The 18,396-nt window shown below is 44.1% G+C and overlaps 1 long non-coding RNA gene across 3 annotated transcripts; it reads right to left on the bottom strand.

Moving 5' to 3' along the window:
- Window positions 1-10,289: 10,289 nt before the first annotated feature.
- Window positions 10,290-16,494, bottom strand: LOC139278568 (uncharacterized). Of its 3 annotated transcripts, XR_011596303.1 has the most exons (6): window positions 15,922-16,494; window positions 15,453-15,783; window positions 14,702-14,866; window positions 13,601-13,726; window positions 11,523-11,657; window positions 10,290-11,363 (listed from the first exon to the last, which is right to left on the bottom strand). It is a non-coding gene; the product is annotated as an uncharacterized lncRNA (long non-coding RNA). The 3 variants fall into 3 exon arrangements; XR_011596301.1 differs by having other exon boundaries at window positions 10,290-11,657; XR_011596302.1 differs by having other exon boundaries at window positions 10,290-11,657; window positions 15,734-15,783.
- Window positions 16,495-18,396: the final 1,902 nt, after the last annotated feature.

Raw genomic sequence — 18,396 nt, 5'->3', positions numbered from 1 at the left:
CATGTTCAGCCATGAACTCATTGAATGGCGGTGCAGGCTCGAAGGGCCGAATGGCCTATTCCTGCACCTATTTTCTATGTTTCTATGTTTCTATTTTTCTATGTTTGCAGCACCTCAATGCTGTAGACAATGCTACTGACAGCACAACTGTCAAAATCAATGTGAACATGGACTCTTTAAGGAAACTGGCTGATGACGCGTCATCCAATGACGTCATCAGACCTGCTTCCTTTTAATTGGCTGGGCAGGCCCAATCACCGTAAAATCACTTGTACAGAGTAAGATAGAGCCAGCAGCGGGTTGGGAACGTGTCACATCACCCGCCTTGCTTCCACCTCGGCAGGCAAAATCGCGATCTGGATGTCAATTCAAGAACATTTTTGAGAATGCCTCTCCAACTCCTGAAGCCAATCAAGCAAGCTCCAGGAGACCACAGCAACACAGGAGTAACAATAATCTAACCTACCCTATCCCTATCCTCTACAACTTGAGATTCCCTTCTTTCATAGAAAGTTGTCCAGCTCCCTTTTTATCGACCACAAGGAACCGCTGCTTTGGCAATCTGTTCCTGCGGTTGATGACTCTCTGTGGGGAAAAAGAGACTTCTTGACATCTACCCTAACTCTTGGCTTTCATATTTTACACTAGTTCTCCCAACACTATTAATTCCAAAGAGTCTTTCAAGCTAGACTAAAATTGATCATCTTCATCAATTTAAAAACCTCAAACATAGCTCTATTGTTTCTCCAATGAAAGACTTTAAGACTGTGTATCATTTTTGTCAATCTTTTCCACGTTCTTGATATCGCTTGCAATGTGTGGGTATCAAAACGGCACACATACTTGAAATGTGGCTGTCCCAAGGCCTTATATCATCTAAGTGCAGCATTCTTATTTTTATATTGTACTGTAGTAGCAGTATACCCTAATACCCTATTTACATTTCCTATAGCCTCACTACACAGATCCTATCAGCTTTTACAAAACAGTTGGTCAGGTTTTGCAAATTGACACCCGTTGAAAAGAAATTTCAGAACCCTAAAATTGTTTATCAAGATTTTTTTTAAGTGTAATAAATATTAGTGAATGATATGCATAATTCTACGTTGGTGCCCCCTAGTGTACCAATTTCAGAAGTGTTAGTGAAATGTAGACGAAAGATTTTTTTCTCTGTCATGTCACCTTGCGTCCGTCTGCCAATTTTCTTGCATTTCATTGATCTCATTTTTTATTGCCAAAACTGGCAACTGATGAGCTGTAAAGAAGTGACAGAATCTAAACATCCATCAGCTTAGACATGTAACAGACCCTAGTTGAAATCATCATCATAGGCAGTCCCTCGTAATCGAGGAAGACTTGCTTCTACTCTAAAAGTGAGTTCTCAGGTGACTGTACAGTTCAACACGGGAATTACAGTCTCTGTCACAGGTGGAACAAACAGTCATTGAAGGAAAGGGTGGGTGGGGAGTCTGGTTTGCTGCACGCTCCTTCCTGCCTGCGTTTGTTTTCTGCATGCTCTCAGCGATGAGACTCGAGATGCTCAGCGCCCTCCCGGATGCTCTTCCTCCATCTTAGGGCAGTATATGGCCAGGGACGCCCAGGTGTTGGTGGGGATGTTGTACTTTATCAAGGAGGCTTTGAAGGTGTCCTTGAAATGTTTCCTCTGCCCACCTGGGGCTCGCTTGCCGTGTTGGAGTTCCGAGAAAAGCGTTTGCTTTGGGAGTCTTGTGTCGAGCATGCGGACAATGTGGCCCACCCAACGGAGCTGATCGAGTGTGGTCAGTGCTTCGATGCTGGTGATGTTGGCCTGGTTGAGAACACTGACGTTGGTGCGTCTATCCTCCCAGGGGATTTGCAAAGTCTTGCGGAGACATCATTGGTGGTATTTCTCCAGCGATTTGAGGTGTCTACTATATATAGTCCACATCTCTGAGCCATACAGGAGGGCGGGTATCACTACAGCCTTGTAGACCATAAGCTTAGTGCCAGATTTGAGGGCCTGATCTTCGAACACTCTCTTCCTCAGGCGACCAAAGGCCAAAGACTTTGGACTTTCAAAGTCACAAAGACGAATTGAAAGTGAATGCACAAAAAAATAAAAACGGTAATCTTCATTTCAGTGCAGTTCTTTACATTGCAGCCGTTTTACTTTAGAAATTTACAGAAAATAATGTCTACACCTGTCGGATCTATATGTCTGTTACAATTGCCAGAAGTTTCAATACAGGAAATCAACATTCTTCATTTTCTCTTCCTCATTCCATTGAAATAATTTAAATGGATCTGTACTATAAAAGTAAGGCCATACAAGTGAACCTCAGGTAGCCAGCAACTAGAATGACATTGAGTTTCTAGTTTAGCCTCAAACTAATACAATGAAATACTCTATATTAGCGGTGATCTGGTTACTTGTTCTCTTTAAAGGTAAGACTTTTCTGGATCGTTTTGTAAGTTTGCACATTTTGTTTGTACCGAGGTTTGTATATATTTAAAACATACTCACTGAATCATTGTATAGGAGAATCGAAAACAATTTATGAGGAACTTGTGATTAGTTGATTTAAACAAATAATTGATTATATTTTCCTTTTATAGTGCAAGTTACCTAAAGCTCTTAACTGATAACTTGTAATTTTATTTTGTGCATAACTTACTGCCAAATTGCCAATGGATAAGAAATAACATATTGCAGATGACAATTAAAAACCAGTACAGCTCCTTTAGTACTGTCACCACTGCTTACACCTTTCGTGCTTACCCTGGGCAGCCACCTATATTGGACACATGGCGCTGACCATTTGTCAATTGCAAAGGCGCCGCTTATAATGTATTAAAGGTACCGGCTATTTCGGGCAGTTCAGGCAGCTTCAATCAGCTGTTCACATCTTGCTAAAGTGCTATTACCTTAGTGATATGTGTGCCATTAAGTCCTTTCATAATGGGTTAGGCAGCCCCGCCGGCTCCAGTTCCCTCTCGCCACCACTACCCTGGGGGCCTCTCGAACTCCTGAGCCTGCTGTGAGTCATTTTCTTGTCGACTTGTTGAGCTCCTTGCAGATGGCGGGGGATGATGTGCGACTGTTGTCCTGCACTGCGTTGCCCAGGATCTCAGCCATCGGGTACTCGAAGACACTGCCCCGATGCTTTCGTACAGGCTTTACCTTTGGAAGGAGGCGAGCACACGTTTGCACCACAGTATATACATTAAGATAAAGGAGAAAGTAAAGAATTCAGCCAAAACTAATGTTATTCTGAAAACTAATGTAAAAAAAAGTACTCTTTAAATTTTCTGGTTACATGGTCCACCGTGTATAGCGGGCAAAGCACGTTGACACCAACATGCTTGCTATAATTGGTGGGGTCTGTACATAGTTTTGCACAAGTCTTCAAGGTTAGTACCATTTCTTTTTCTAAATTATGATTCACATGTTTGAAATAACTTAAAACTATTCAAATTTTTTAAGTTATAATGGCTGTCAATACACTTTAATAGCAGAAAATCACATGGGCATGTTAACCAAAGATTTTTCTAAAAGACAGTTTTCCAATTCTCACTCTTTGATTTTCTTTTAGCTTTAATGCTTTCTAAGTTACACTTTAGTGAGCAGCATGGACAGAGTGCTAGGTGAAATACATGTGATTTGGATAGACCTTTAGAAAAATTGGACTACGTTGATGATTTTTTGCAAAATGAAGAATAGTCTGTTCTCATACAAAAAAAGATGAATTCACTGATTTGTTTATTAGTTTGAACAACTTTATGGACCAGAAGTGGTGTGTTATGTATATTGTTTGTTTTTCATTTCCAGAGAAGGACATTTTTCATTTTTTTTGACATTATAGATTTTATTTAATTCTAACCCTATGAGGACATTTAAAGTGTTGAGTAATGTCCTCTGCAACTTTAGTTGTTGGCAGATTTAACTCTGTTTCACGATGAGGTTAGAGCAGTTGTAAAGTGCTCAGGCAGTGGCATGGTCCAGCTGTTCAATGTTAGAGCTGTTTGCAGTACTGCTATGTGACTGGACAACAGCAAATAAACACAAAAAATACCACAGCTTTTAGAGTCATCTGGTGGAAAGACAAGATCTGAGAAGCAGAAAGCAGACTGAATCTACTTTCAATAACTGCTTTTATATAAGGGATAATACTGTATTTTCCAACTATCCAGTGACTCTGAAAGCAATTTCAACCTGGTAATGAATGTTCACAAGTGTAAGAATATGTCACTTAATCATTTAGATGAGTTAGTGATCCAGTCTGGAACTGCAATTTGATTTGAGAAGGCTGACACTAACGCAGGTAAAATAATCACTCCAGATCAATACTGGTGTCTAGTGGCTGAAACTTGGAGTGAGTTGGAGATCATTCTAATTTTTCAGAATGAACTGCGTTGATTTGTAGTGTTTCTTCTGCAGGAGTGTTCCATCTCTATTTTATTGGTTTTTGGCACAGGCTGGTGGTTAGGAAAAGAGTGGTTCAATTTACTTTTACAATTCACACAAGCAATAATAGTGCAGCTGATACAACTCATGATTTTTGCACTTGCTGTGTTCCACACACCATTCAATGTTTTGTAGTAAATGAGCAGTCTATGTATTTTCTACCTACATTACAACAGTGACTACACTTCAAAAGTACTCAATTGGCTGCAAAGTGCTTTGGGATGTCCTGAGGTCATAAAAGGTGCTATTTTGGATATGAAGCTGCCTTTCTTTCCCACTTCCTTTCCATCTTTTTCTTTTCTTTGGCCCCGATATTGGTGGCCTTACCACCCACTGCTGCTAGCTGCCACCGACTTTTGCTGCCGGTCTCCCCGCTTTGCCATTTTCCACTTGGGCTGGAGCAGGCGGGAGGGGAGTACTGCCGGGAACCGCCCGCTGACGTCCTCTGGCAGCCGGTGGCCTCCTGCCCACCGAGATACTAGATTGGTGCAGGCGGGAGTCGACGGGAGTCGGCGCCAGCAGGGGGAAGGACCGCTGCGTGGAGGCTGTTCTAACCCCGACGGTAAGTATGAAGAACGGAAAAAAAAAGTTAGTGAACATATTTGAAAGGTTTTTTTTACAGTGACTAACCTGGATGGGATCCCTTGAAGGTGTGGTGCTTTTTTTTCTATGATTTTTATTTGCAGGTCTATCACCCTCCCTGGGCCCGACTCCTTCCTTGGTGGCACTTGGGCGGCAAGTGCATTTGCCGTCTAGATTGAGAGCTCCCGCCCACTGCCGCCCAGATTGATGGCGTAAGCTGTTGTTTGGCCGCCGGGCAATACTGCCACCTCTTTTAGAGGAATCTTCCAGGCAAAGTACCGCCCAGTCTCTCGGCGGCCATCAGCGGTCCTTTGGGCAGCACTTGGGCGGGCCTTGGCATCGACCGAGTTCGGGCCCATATATTTCTTTTCTGTACTACCTTTTTCTTTTCTATCTTTTTTTCTATCTATCTTCCTAAGTTGCATGTTATTTCTATAACAAGAGATTTTCCAGATTTTTACCAATGCCACTTTTCGAGGTCCAGGAGAAAGAGCTGGGCTGACTATCTTAATTTTTCCTTTTCTCCAGATGGTGAAATGTATAGCAGCACCTCCTAATAATCCATTTGAGATTTGGAACTATTTTATGATGGTGTTCAGTGCTGCTGTAGCTAGTTAACAGGAGGTTTCAAATCCATGATGAACTCTGTTATGTATGTGAACCTCACCTGTGTGTGTAAGACTTGCCACTAGAGGGCACACCTGTGGGAGACCTATGGGTCACCTGTGTACCCTGGTGCAAGCAGGTTTAAAAGGCAGTCCACCACACTGCTGCCTCACTTTGGAGTTATATTAAAGAGACCAAGGTCACAATGGTTTGAGCTTACAACACAGTCTCGTGGAGTCATTCTGAACTTAACAACTGGTGACGAGTTACAGATCATGAACTTTCACGCGGAAATGGCTGTCGTTGGTATTCTTGAGAGATTTGTTGAGGGTGATGATTGGGAAGCCTTTGTTGAGCGCCTCGACCAGTACTTTTTGGCCAACAAATTAGGCACGGCTGAAACAGAGATCAAACGCAGGGCGATTCTCCTCACCGTATGTGGGTCATCTGTATATGACCTCCTTAAAAATTTGCTGGCACCGGTCAAACTAACAGACACATCTTATGCAGAGCTGTGTACGCTGGCTAAAGAACACCTCAAGCCCAAGGAGAGCATCCAGATGGCCAGGTACTGCTTTTACACGCACCATTGCTCCGAAGGACAGAACGTGGCGAGTTTTGTCGCCGACCTAAGACGCCTTGCGGGGCAGTGTGACTTTGCAGGATCCTTGGGGGAAATGTTATGGGACTTTTTCATGCTTGGAATTGGCCATGAGGTCATCCTTCGCAAACTGCTGTCTGCCGAATTCCTGGATCTGAGCATAGCCATCACGATAGCCCAAGCCTTCACATCCATGAGCGACAACACGAAACAGATATCTTCACAGAATTGAAGCTCACCGGCAAGTACTGTGCTTAAAATAATGCCTTCAGCAGGCAGGACTGTATATGGTAGGGCCCACACGACCGCAGAGGCCAGGCCCAGGGTGACTCAGAGTCTGCTGGGGAGTGTTAATGTGAATCCATTAACACCATGCTGGCGCTGCGGGGGCAGTCACAGAGCCCATCAATGTCGATTCAAGCACTAGGTGTGCAAGGGCTATGGAACAATGGGGCACCTCCAGCAAATGTGCAAGTGACCTCGGACTCACCACGTGGCAAAGTTAGCAGAGAGCGACCGATCCAGCGCGGATCATGTTGAATGAGCAGGAGAGGCAACTCAACCGGAGGATGAGGAGGAAGTACATACCTTCACCACCAAAAGCCCTCCGATAATGTTAAAAGTCAAACTTAATGGCATTCCAGTCTCCATGGAATTGGACAAGGGGGGCGAGCTAATCGATTATGAGTCAGCAGGCTTTTGAGAAGCTGTAGAGTAACAGGGCACAGAGGCCAAAACTGAGCCTGATTCACACTACGCTGCACACTTACACCAAAGAACTCATACCTGTTATCAGCAGCGTGGCAGTGAATGTATCGTATGACGGAAGGGTGCATGATTTACCACTATGGATTGTACCAGACGATGGCCCAACGTTGTTCGGCAGGAGCATGCTAGGCAAGATCCGGTGGAACTGGGATGACATCAAAACATTGTCCTCTGCGGATGATGCCTCGTGCGCCCAGCTGCTGAACAAATTCCTGGCGTTATTTGAGCCAGGCATCGCCAACTTCACAGACGCCAAAGTGCAGATCCATCTTGTTTCTCGGGCACGGCCCATTCATCACAAGGCCCGAGCAGTCCCATACATGATGCGAGAGAAAGTCGAAATCGAGCTGGACAGACTTCAACGAGAGGGAATCATATCACCAGTCGAGTTCAACAAGTGGGCCAGTCCAATCGTGCCGGTACTAAAGAGCGATGAGACGGTCAGAATCTGTGAGGACTACAAGGTGACAATCAACCGAGTCTCGTTACAGGACCAGTACCCGCTACCCAAAGCGGAGGACTTATTTGCAATGCTAGCGGGGGAAAGTCATTCACCAAGCTAGACCTAACCTTCGCTTACATGACACAGGAGCTGGCTGAACCGTCAAAGAAGTTGACGTGCATCAACACGCACAAAGGACTGCTCGTGTACCACAGATTCCCCTTTGGGATTCGCTTGGTGGCGGCCATCTTCCAGAGGAACATAGAGAGTCTGCTGAAATTGGTTCCATGCACAGTGGTGTTCCAGGACAACATCTTGATCACTGGTCGCAACACCACCGAACACTTGCACAACCTGGAAGAGGTTTAAAAGCGACTGGACAGAGTGGGACTCAGGCTGCAACAGTCCAAGTGTGCTTTCCTGGCGCCAGAGGTCGAATTTCTGGGGAGAAAGATTGCGGCAGACAGCATCAGACCCACGGACTCCAAGACGGAGGCCATCAAGAATGCACCCAGACCACAGAATGTGACAGAGCTGCGTTCGTTCCTGGGACTCCTCAACTACTTTGGTAACTTTCTACTGGGGTTGAGCACTTTGCTGGAACCCTTGAATTTGTATCTACGCAAGGGTGACGACTGGGTTTGGGGTAAATCTCAAGAAATAGCCTTTAACAAGGCCAGAAACCTGCTATTCTTTAACAAGTTACTTGTATTGTATGACCCATGTAAACGTTTAGTACTAGCATGTGATGCGTCATCGTATGGGGTCGGTTGTGTGTTACAGCAAGCAAATGGGTCAGGCAAACTGCAACCGGCTGCATATGCGTCCAGAAGTTTATCCAAGACTGAAAGAGCCTACAGTATGGTTGAGAAAGAACTGTTGGCTTGTGTATACGGGGTTAAGAAAATGCACCAATATCTATTTGGTCTCCGGTTCGAGCTTGAAACTGATCACAAACCGCTTACTTCACTGCTCTCAGAAAGCAAAGGTATCAACACCAATGCTTCGTCCCACATCCAAAGATGGGCACTAACATTGTCTGCACATGACTAAGTAATCCGCCACAGACCAGGCACTGAGAACTGCACTGACGCCCTCAGTCGGCTGCCATTGCCCACCACCGGGGTGGAAATGGCGCAACCCGCACACTTGCTTCTGATAATGGATGCTTTTGAGAGTGAGGGATCACCCATCACGACTCACCAGATCAGGACCTGGACCAGCCAAGACCCCCTGTTATCACGAGTAAAAAGATCGATCCTCAATGGGAGCTGGTCAGGGGTTCCCGGGGAAATGCAAGATGAAATTAAGCCTTTTCACCGACGCAAGAATGAACTGTCAGTTCAGTCGGATTGCCTCCTATGGGGGAAATCATGTGAATTTGCCCAAAAAGGGCAGGGAAACGTTTATACGTGACCTACACAGTACCCACCCAGGCATAGTCATGCTGAAGGCTATTGCCAGGTCGCACGTCTGGTGGCCCGGCATTGACTTTGAATTAGAGTCATGTGTACACCAATGCGACACTTGCTCACAGCTGAGCAACGTACTCAGGGAGGCCCCATGAGCCTGTTCTCATGGCCCTCCAAATCGTGGTCCAGGGTCCACATAGATTTTGCTGGCCTCTTTCTAGGGAAGATGTTTCTAGTAGCAGTGGATGCTTACTCAAAATGGATTGAATGTATAATAATGTCATCATGAAGTTTCACCAGTTCAGAATTCAACGAGTTCATGACCTGCAATGGCATCAAGCATGTCAGGTCTGCCCCATTTAAGCCCGCATCCAACGGCCAAGCAGAATGGGCAGTATAAACCGCGTTATGGACAGCTCCTTGCAGACCCGGTTATCTAGGGTCCTGCTCAGCTACAGGACACGCCCCCACTCGCTCACCAGGGTTCTTCCTGCAGAATTGTTAATGAAGAGAGCACTCAAAACCAGGCTCTCCTTAGTCCACCCGGATCTCAATGATCATGTAGAAACCTGGCGGCACAAGCATAATGTGTACTATGATCGCGCGGCGGCCTCGCGTGAGATTGAAGTCAATGATCTGGTGTTTGTTCTAAATTACGGTCACGGTCCCAAGTGGATTGCTGGCACTGTCTTAGCCAAGGAGAGGAATAGAGTGTTTGTTGTGAAATTGTTGAATGGGCAAACGTGCAGAAAGCACCTGGATCAGACCAAACTGCGATTCACAGACAACCAAGAACAGTTTGAAGAAGACCCTACCATCTATGATCCACCAACACACACCCAACCAGCAATTGACCTCACTGTCAACCACGAGAATGAACCCACCTTGCCCGACAGTCCGATCAGACCAGCCGAGCTGCCGTGCAGCAATGATCCGACCAACTCACCTATGCCAGGCTGTCAACTCAGGCGATTGACCCGGGAACGCAGGCCGGAAGATCACAACAACCTGTAAATAACTTGTACTCAAGACTTTGGCGGGAAGTGATGTTATGTATGTGAACCTCACCTGTGTGTGTAAGACTTGCCACTAGAGGGCACACCTGTGGGAGACCCATGAGTCACCTGTGTACCCTGGTACAAGCAGGTATAAAAGGCAGTCCACCACGCTGCTGCCTCACTTTGGAGTTATATTAAAGAGGCCAAGGTCACAATGGTTTGAGCCTACAACACAGTCTCATGGAGTCATTCTGAACTTAACAAACTCATTAGGATGATGGAATTCTAGTGCCTGTGCTACCAGTCTGCATTGAGTAGTTTAAGATGAAGCATCACATGTCTTGTAATAAATTTCATGGACATTTTGTGTAACCACTGTAGAACAGAGAGACTAAATCGATTGGGTCTAGCAATGAATAAAGTTTATTGGGTGGACTTTTGACTATATAAACATTTAACAATCATGATAGAAACATAGCAGCTCTATCTGACAGCAGGTACTCCATTAGGGCAATAATCCCTCTATATTTTTCAGCTTGCTATGAAACAAAGTGGAACCCAGGAAGGTTATTTTGCAAAAATGTGTATTTCTGATATCTAACATTTCTAATTTTTCCTGGTTAATTTAATGTTCATGTGATGATCCTTTACTCTTTTGAGGGGGCACCTCTAGAGATCGGACTAAAATCTATTTTTGTCAAAAGTATTTAAAATTGTCACAAATTCAGATTGACATTGATATTACTTTGGAGCCACAAATCAATTGTATTTCCAACAAAGGTAGATATGGCAAATCATATGAAAACTGTCTTCTGATAACTGGTTGGAGCTTCCATTTCAACGAACACACAGAAGCTTTTAAATCATGTTAGCAGTTATCCTGCAGACCCTGAGAGATGGTACTCTGTAGTTCTGGGAACCTGGGTGCCATTGTTCTCTCCAAACGGCCCCCCCCCCCCCCAAGGCCTGAAGACCAGTGGTCAATGCATCTATGTTGGATTCACTTTAAAAATCTCTGTTGTGGAGGATGGTGGAGGATGTTTGTTATGCTAACACTCACTCTGCTTAGCTTTGTATTGTATTGAGCTCTTCTCAGACAGTGGCAATGATGAAGGCTGACCCCTTCCATCTGTCTCAGGTCTTCAAGATGGTCCTCGGTACCTCAACGTGAGTGTGATGCTCAGCCAGCATCCTCCTTTTTAGGGCAAGACTCCAGAGAACTGGATTTTTAAGCTCCGGAGCCAGGGGTTGACTTTTGCCGACCCTCTGATCCCCCATTTTTACCTCTAACTCCTTTATGCCCTCATATGTTGTGTTTCATTCAGTGAAAAACATTATTGGATTACTCTACATTCCCAAAAGGTGGATTTCTCTGGGATGGTGAATGAGACAGAAAGGATAAATGATGGTGTGGGTAAGGATGTGGCTGGTTGGGGACAGTTGGAAAGCCATTCGCCATTTTCTTCCTCCTCTTCCTGCTCCTCATCAGTGGCTTCCTGGCGAAGATTATCTAAAGGAAATGAAGATGAAGAGATGTTACAATATTATATGGCATCCCATACAGTTCCTTTATAGATTTTGAAGTTACCGAATCATATTTCTTGTTAATGTGTTTGCTCTCCTAAACCATTGTACAGATAAGCTGAAAATGCCACTTCCCCTTGTACACCTTTGCTCCCAAAAGGTTCGTCATCATAGCTCCGCAGTATTTCCAAGCCTTTTGCTTCACGAGGGCTGAGAGGTTTATTGTAGGGGGGATTCACCACCTGGCCTGAGTTTCTCAATGCTTAAAGACCACTTTCTCCTGTAAGAGACACGAGAAAAGATATGAATATTACACTGAAGGCTACAGTTTGAGACATTAGGCTAGAAGAGGGGCTGAAAACAAAGGACAGGTGTGGTGAGTTAATGAGGATTTCTCGTACATGACACACTGAAAGTAGGTGTATTTGTTGGTTGCACGTGAGCCAGGTTGGGAGAAGAAATCAAAGGTTCAGAGTACAGTCCAAGAATACTGGGAAGGTAATGAATGAAGGAGGGCCACACATATAAAGAGACTGCAGAGAAGGGTCGGTGGGGATAGATAGCTTACCTTGGCTGCTCTGGAGAGGTTGTTAAACTATTTCCCACACTGCAAAGGAGTTCTGGGATTCAAAGAGAGGGCACTCACTGTCACAATCAACTCCCTCCACAATGTGTATATCAAAGGCTTGGCCGGTCGTTGGCCTCAAACTCCAAACATCCTGTCCCTCTTGCTCCATGAGGAGGACAGTCAGGGCTGGCTCCCTGAAGTTTGCTGCTCTTCCCTTTGAGCTGGTTGTCATCCTCCTCACCCATGTTGCCAGCTTCCTCCACTGCAGCCAATGGGGGTGAACTTCATCTTGGGCTGTAGTGCAGAATCGGCTGCCTGTTTGACACGCCACTTGATTTTCTTTTCCATTGACTTCAAGATGAATTTCACCCCAATGGTCTTTTAAACCACAGCGGGTTTTACATTTTGTTGCACCAGGTCTATGTTTCTCTATTACCTATTTTCTGCCCTCACCTAATCTGGCCACCATTCAGCATGCAGCTTAGACTCACCTTCTGCTTCTTCACCATTTTTCCGCCCCCATCCCACGTGTGTCTGAGGCTTTGCAGACTGGGTTTACACAGCCTGCATGTTTTTCACTATTTCAGTTATCTGACCTCGCCAATTATGGCCCACAAACATCAGCAGCAGATTTGCCCTGCTTTACTTCATGGGTCTTTTAAAATTTTCTCTATGTGACATAATAGGCCATCATTTATTGTAACTGGTGAACGAAGAGTGTCCTGCCCTTGCCTGTTTTATTTCTATGAGCTTTTGCACTGCAAGTTGCTACAAGTGGGCAATGGAAATAGCGCAGTGCCCTCTACAGGGCATCTGGGACTAGCGAGAAGAGGGCAGTCTGAATCAGGAAGTGCAAGTTCTAATAATGATTTCAAAGTCAAATCAGGTACAGAAAACAAAACAAATAAAAGAAAAGATTGGTTTAAGAGAGAGAAAAAGAGGGAAAGAAAAAGAAAAAAAAGCATTAAAAAAAACATCTCAAACTACAATTAAAAGCTGAAGGAATGAGACGCCACACTTGTAAAAGTTGATTTTCAGTGCCAGACAGGGTGTTTGCCAGTCGTTAAGACTTAATATGCCGTTAAAAAAGGGGACTTGGACTGAAATGGACAACCCCTAACCTTCTGTGATGAGTTTAGTTTGTATCTATCACCCAAGTACAGGAAATTCACGCCGTTCAATGTATTTGAATGGCGAGTCAGACAGCGAGATGTTGTTTTCGGGAAGCTAACGGCAGAGTAATGCATTTCGGACAGCAACTTTTGGATTTTCATGTTTAACCATGCATCAGCCGTCGCTTGAAGTTGCTATACGATTTACGCATAAATAACAGTGAGCACTGTTTGTCTCCCCATTATTGTGACAGTAAATTCTGGCCCATTATGTTTATGTTTTAATACGAAAAACAGTAAATCCTGCAGAAAGATTGAAGCAAAGTAAAATCAAGGCTCTGATTATGTTCTAAATGTTTTGATTTCTCATGTTTATTTTATCGAGTAAAATTGATTTTTTCTATCACAGACCATGTCTCTGCCAAATGGTTGTTGAGCCAAGACTATGCAGATTCCACTTTTGGTAAGTTGACATCAAAAAGTAGCACACCGTTTCAATAATATAGGGGCTGCCTCCGACCTGAAACATTTCTACAAATTTACCTGATGGTTCAGGAGGAGCCTGCGATTCTGTTGGGGAGGCCTTCTCTTCCTGCGCTGCGAAGCCTCGAGGTACCCACGCAGTCACATGTGACTGCTCAGACAATCAGGTACTACGAGTTCTCATTGCTATTAATGAGAAAAAAAAACAAAGACACTAAACACATGTAATAAAAAATAAAAAACACACCTCACATACTTAAAGTTAATTGAAATTAAAGTTAATAAATATCTTAGAGAAATTTTTTTTCCGAGTTTTTAAAAAGTTAAAAAAATTATGGTTAAAAATAAATGTAACGTAGTGGGCAGGGTTTTGAAAGATGATATGTGTTTTTTTTATCTAATTTAATTATATTTTTGTATGTTTTTCAACACTTACACCTGTAAAAGTAGGCTATGCGCCTGCTTTTATCAGGTGCAAGAATTTTGAGGACATTGGCTGGGCAAGATATGGGTAAATACCACAATCTTGCCCTGGCAAATGTCCTCGCTCCCGATCTGTGTTGGATCTGTCAAGCCAGATCGGAAAAGCCGGTTTTCAGCGCATGCGCATTGTGCGCTGAAAACCGACTTTTCCGATGCATTCCCGGGTCCATAAAAACTCCTTACGGACACGGGGAGGCCGGAATTTCAGGGCCGTAGTAAATACAACTAAACTCAAAAGGTTAGGCATAACATTTATTAATTAAACTCTAAACAGCTAGTGAGGTATTGTCATTAAATTTTCCTTGTTTTTTTTCTTGACATCTGTCTATAAAGTCTAATTGAGCCTTACTTTGCTGTTTTAAAAAAAAATCATCATGATGATCCAAAGTTCTGTTCTTAGCTCGCTTACATTTATGAGTTTGATTTACAATTTAAAATTCTCATCCTCCTGCTTAAATCCCTTCATGGTCTTGCCCCTCCCCAGCTCTGCAATCCCCTGTCCTCTCCCCTGAACTCTCCATTCCCCTGACTCTGCCCTTTTGTACATCACCCCGTCCCTTCACCCCACCATTGGCAACCATTCTTTCTGCCATCTCGGCCCCACACTCTGCAATTCTCTCCTTAAACCCCCCTGCTTCCACCTTCCCCTCCTCCTTTAAGGCTCTCCTTTCAACCCACCTCTTTGATAAGCTTGTGGACACCCATTTATGCCATTTTTCCAGAGTTTCCTTGGATTTTCCGGCACTCCGTCAGGGCAACCCTCATGGAAATTCAAACCCTTTGTCTTTCCATAAGAGGGGATTATAATGTCACAGTCTGTATCCAGTTCATACCATGGAAACACTAAAGATGAACAGAAAATTTACAATGTCACTGAAAATGGCAAAATAATGCAGCTAAAAATGTTATCAATATTAAACAATTAGACATTTATTCTATCATTACTCTCAGCCCTGAATGGGAAGTGGTATGCTCCAGATCATAGGGGATGCAAAGTCCTCTTATGGAAATGGCCAGTGACACTGAACTCCATAAAATATCTAGCGTAAAACCCCAAAAATGTGACCATTCTAATCCATGGACAATGAATCAGTATGTCCAATTTGTCTGGATCAATTTCATGAATCCCATTCTGAATTTTTTAAACTTCTAAATCTGCTTGAAATGTTATTAATATGTATATAATTGTTTAGATCTGTTAGTGTCCGAAAGAAGGGAAAATTGTACAAAACTGTGAAATACAACATTTTTGGTAATAGAATGGTCACAAGTTCTTTCATTACGATTAGATTCGTTTAACAAAAGATGATTGTATAAGCACAAAAATAACATTTTGAAATTAAACTATATGTTGGTACCATATACTCCATGAATAGTTAATTCTGAATTAAACCTATTTTGCACTAGACCTGGACCAGGCTTCTCTTACCCAAGTCTTTAAGCGTGCATTGGATGGCTCCTCTCAATCGCGGCAAAACCATCGTGAGTATATTATATTGAATATATTTGATTGTCCAAATAAGTTTAGGCAGGATGTAAAATGACACTGATCCTATCAAAATAGTAATCTTCAGTTGTTGTAACAGAGGGAATTGCCTTTTCTTCCAGATACATGCAACACGTGGGGAGTGGGAGCATTCAAGCAATTTAACAACGAGTTTGTCCATTTTACATCAACCTGTGACCTTATCATGAGCAAGCTAAACGTACGTGAGCTTGATGATTATGAGGTGAAAATCCGCCGAGGGTCAGATGGGATTCTGGAACACATATTCATCAAAATTGAGACCACTGAGATTGTTGTGACGAAAGACACAATTAAGGTTAAAAACCAGATGTAAGTTAAATTCTGCAGGATTATTTTTGATATTAATTATAAGACTTCAAGGTAACTATACCTTTGTTGTATACTTCCAGCTCCCATTCCCCTATCATGTAACTTTTTAATATATTTAACTTTAAAATGACTCTAATGCTGTAGTGGGAACATGGGAAATAAATTGAAAACGGAATAACATAATACTTCCTCTATCAGGTGATATATCGGGGACGAAGTTGCATACCGTCCTGGTTGGGGGCAGTAACAGCTGCGCCAGGTGCAGAAGTCCCGCCTCACCAGTTAAATTGGGCTTACTGCCCCCGAGAGGAAGTGGAGCGCAAAATCTCGCGCTCCACGTCCTCTCGGGACCGAGGCGCTAATTTTACAGCATTACGCGAAATGATGTGTAATGCTGGCAGGAACACAGGCCCATCCCCTTCCAGCAAAGGGGAAGGCACGCTGCTGACTCTGAATTAGATAGAAGGGGCCAATGCTAGACTACTAGGGAACGGGGTGCCATGGCAGCAGCCTGGCACAGAAGCGGAGTGCCGGGCTGCAACATCGCGGAACGGACCCTGCGATATGAAGATGAGAAGGCTGCGACCGGTCAGTAGGCCATTTTTCACATTTTCAGCATCACAGCTCTCCTTTAATTTTCTCCCCGCGAGTGGCCTATAGCCCGGTACGCGCTACGTGAAACTGTCGCATGCATTACCCGTAGCAGCCTCAGGGGGCGCTACCAAATTTTTACTCCGGGGCGGAAACAGGTCCCTGTGCACGGTGATGATGTTGTCATCGCCAGCAGCCCGGTACTACCGGTTATTGGCACCGCTAAACACCCGTGGAGTTTTGCAGGAGTCGGTAGCAGCATCGCACCCGGGCGAAAAGTCATTTGTGCCCAGTTAGCGACCACCAGGGCCGCTAGCGGAAGGTGCAAAAGACCCATTGACTGGTTTGAGAATTAAAAAAAAAGTAAAACAAGTTACTATAAAATGGGGTACATTTGTGATAACTATTGAATGCAATATTACAAAATATTACTTTCTAAAGTTGTGCTAAATTGTAGAATATTAAAATAGACTAATAACAAGCTTTAAATGGATTTAAGATTTGGTTACACATTTCGGCCGGAATCTTCTCAGCCTCCAACTTACCATGAGCAGCACCACAAGTGATCTGCTAGTACGGGTTTGGATGCTGTCAAAATGGCCCTGATTGACAGCGGGTCGGGATCCCACTCCAAATCCGCCTCCATAGAAACATAGAAACATAGAAAATAGGTGCAGGAGTAGGCCATTCGGCCCTTCTAGCCTGCACCGCCATTCAATGAGTTCATGTCTGAACATGCAACTTCAGTACCCCATTCCTTCTTTCTCACCATACCCCTTGATCCCCCTAGTAGTAAGGACTTCATCTAACTCCCTTTTGAATATATTTAGTGAATTGGCCTCAACAACTTTCTGTGGTCGAGAATTCCACAGGTTCACCACTCTCTGGGTGAAGAAATTCCTCCTCATCTTGGTCCTAAATGGCTTACCCCTTATCCTTAGACTGTGACCCTTGGTTCTGGACTTCCCCAACATTGGGAACATTCTTCCTGCATCTAACCTGTCTAACCCCGTTAGAATTTTAAACGTTTCTATGAGGTCCCCTCTCATTCTTCTGAACTCCAGTGAATACAAGCCCAGTTGATCCAGTCTTTCTTGATAGGTCAGTCCCGCCATCCCGGGAATCAGTCTGGTGAACCTTTGCTGCACTCCCTCAATAGCAAGAATGTCCTTCCTCAGGTTAGGAGACCAAAACTGTAAACAATACTCCAGGTGTGGCCTCACCAAGGCCCTGTACAACTGTAGCAACACCTCCCTGCCCCTGTACTCAAATCCCCTCGCTATGAAGGCCAACATGCCATTTGCTTTCTTAACCGCCTGCTGTACCTGCATGCCAACCTTCAATGACTGATGTACCATAACACCCAGGTCTCTTTGCACCTCCCCTTTTCCTAATCTGTCACCATTCAGATAATAGTCTGTCTCTCTGTTTTTACCACCAAAGTGGATAACCTCACAATTATCCACATTATACTTCATCTGCCATGCATTTGCCCACTCACCTAACCTATCCAAGTCACTCTGCAGCCTCATAGCATCCTCCTCGCAGCTCACACTGCCACCCAACTTAGTGTCATCCGCAAATTTGGAGATACTACATTTAATCCCCTCGTCTAAATCATTAATGTACAGTCTAAACAGCTGGGGCTCCAGCACAGAACCTTGCGGTACCCCACTAGTCACTGCCTGCCATTCTGAAAAGTACCCATTTACTCCTACTCTTTGCTTCCTGTCTGACAACCAGTTCTCAATCCACGTCAGCACACTACCCCCAATCCCATGTGCTTTAACTTTGCACATTAATCTCTTGTGTGGGACCTTGTCGAAAGCCTTCTGAAAGTCCAAATATACCACATCAACTGGTTCTCCCTTGTCCACTCTACTGGAAACATGCTCAAAAAATTCCAGAAGATTTGTCAAGCATGATTTCCCTTTCACAAATCCAT

Source organism: Pristiophorus japonicus, chromosome 13, assembly GCF_044704955.1.
Source record: "Pristiophorus japonicus isolate sPriJap1 chromosome 13, sPriJap1.hap1, whole genome shotgun sequence".
Classification (NCBI taxonomy): domain Eukaryota; kingdom Metazoa; phylum Chordata; class Chondrichthyes; family Pristiophoridae; genus Pristiophorus; species Pristiophorus japonicus.
The sequence above is the reverse complement of the archived record's forward strand: the minus strand, read 5'-3'. Positions and strand labels throughout refer to the sequence as shown.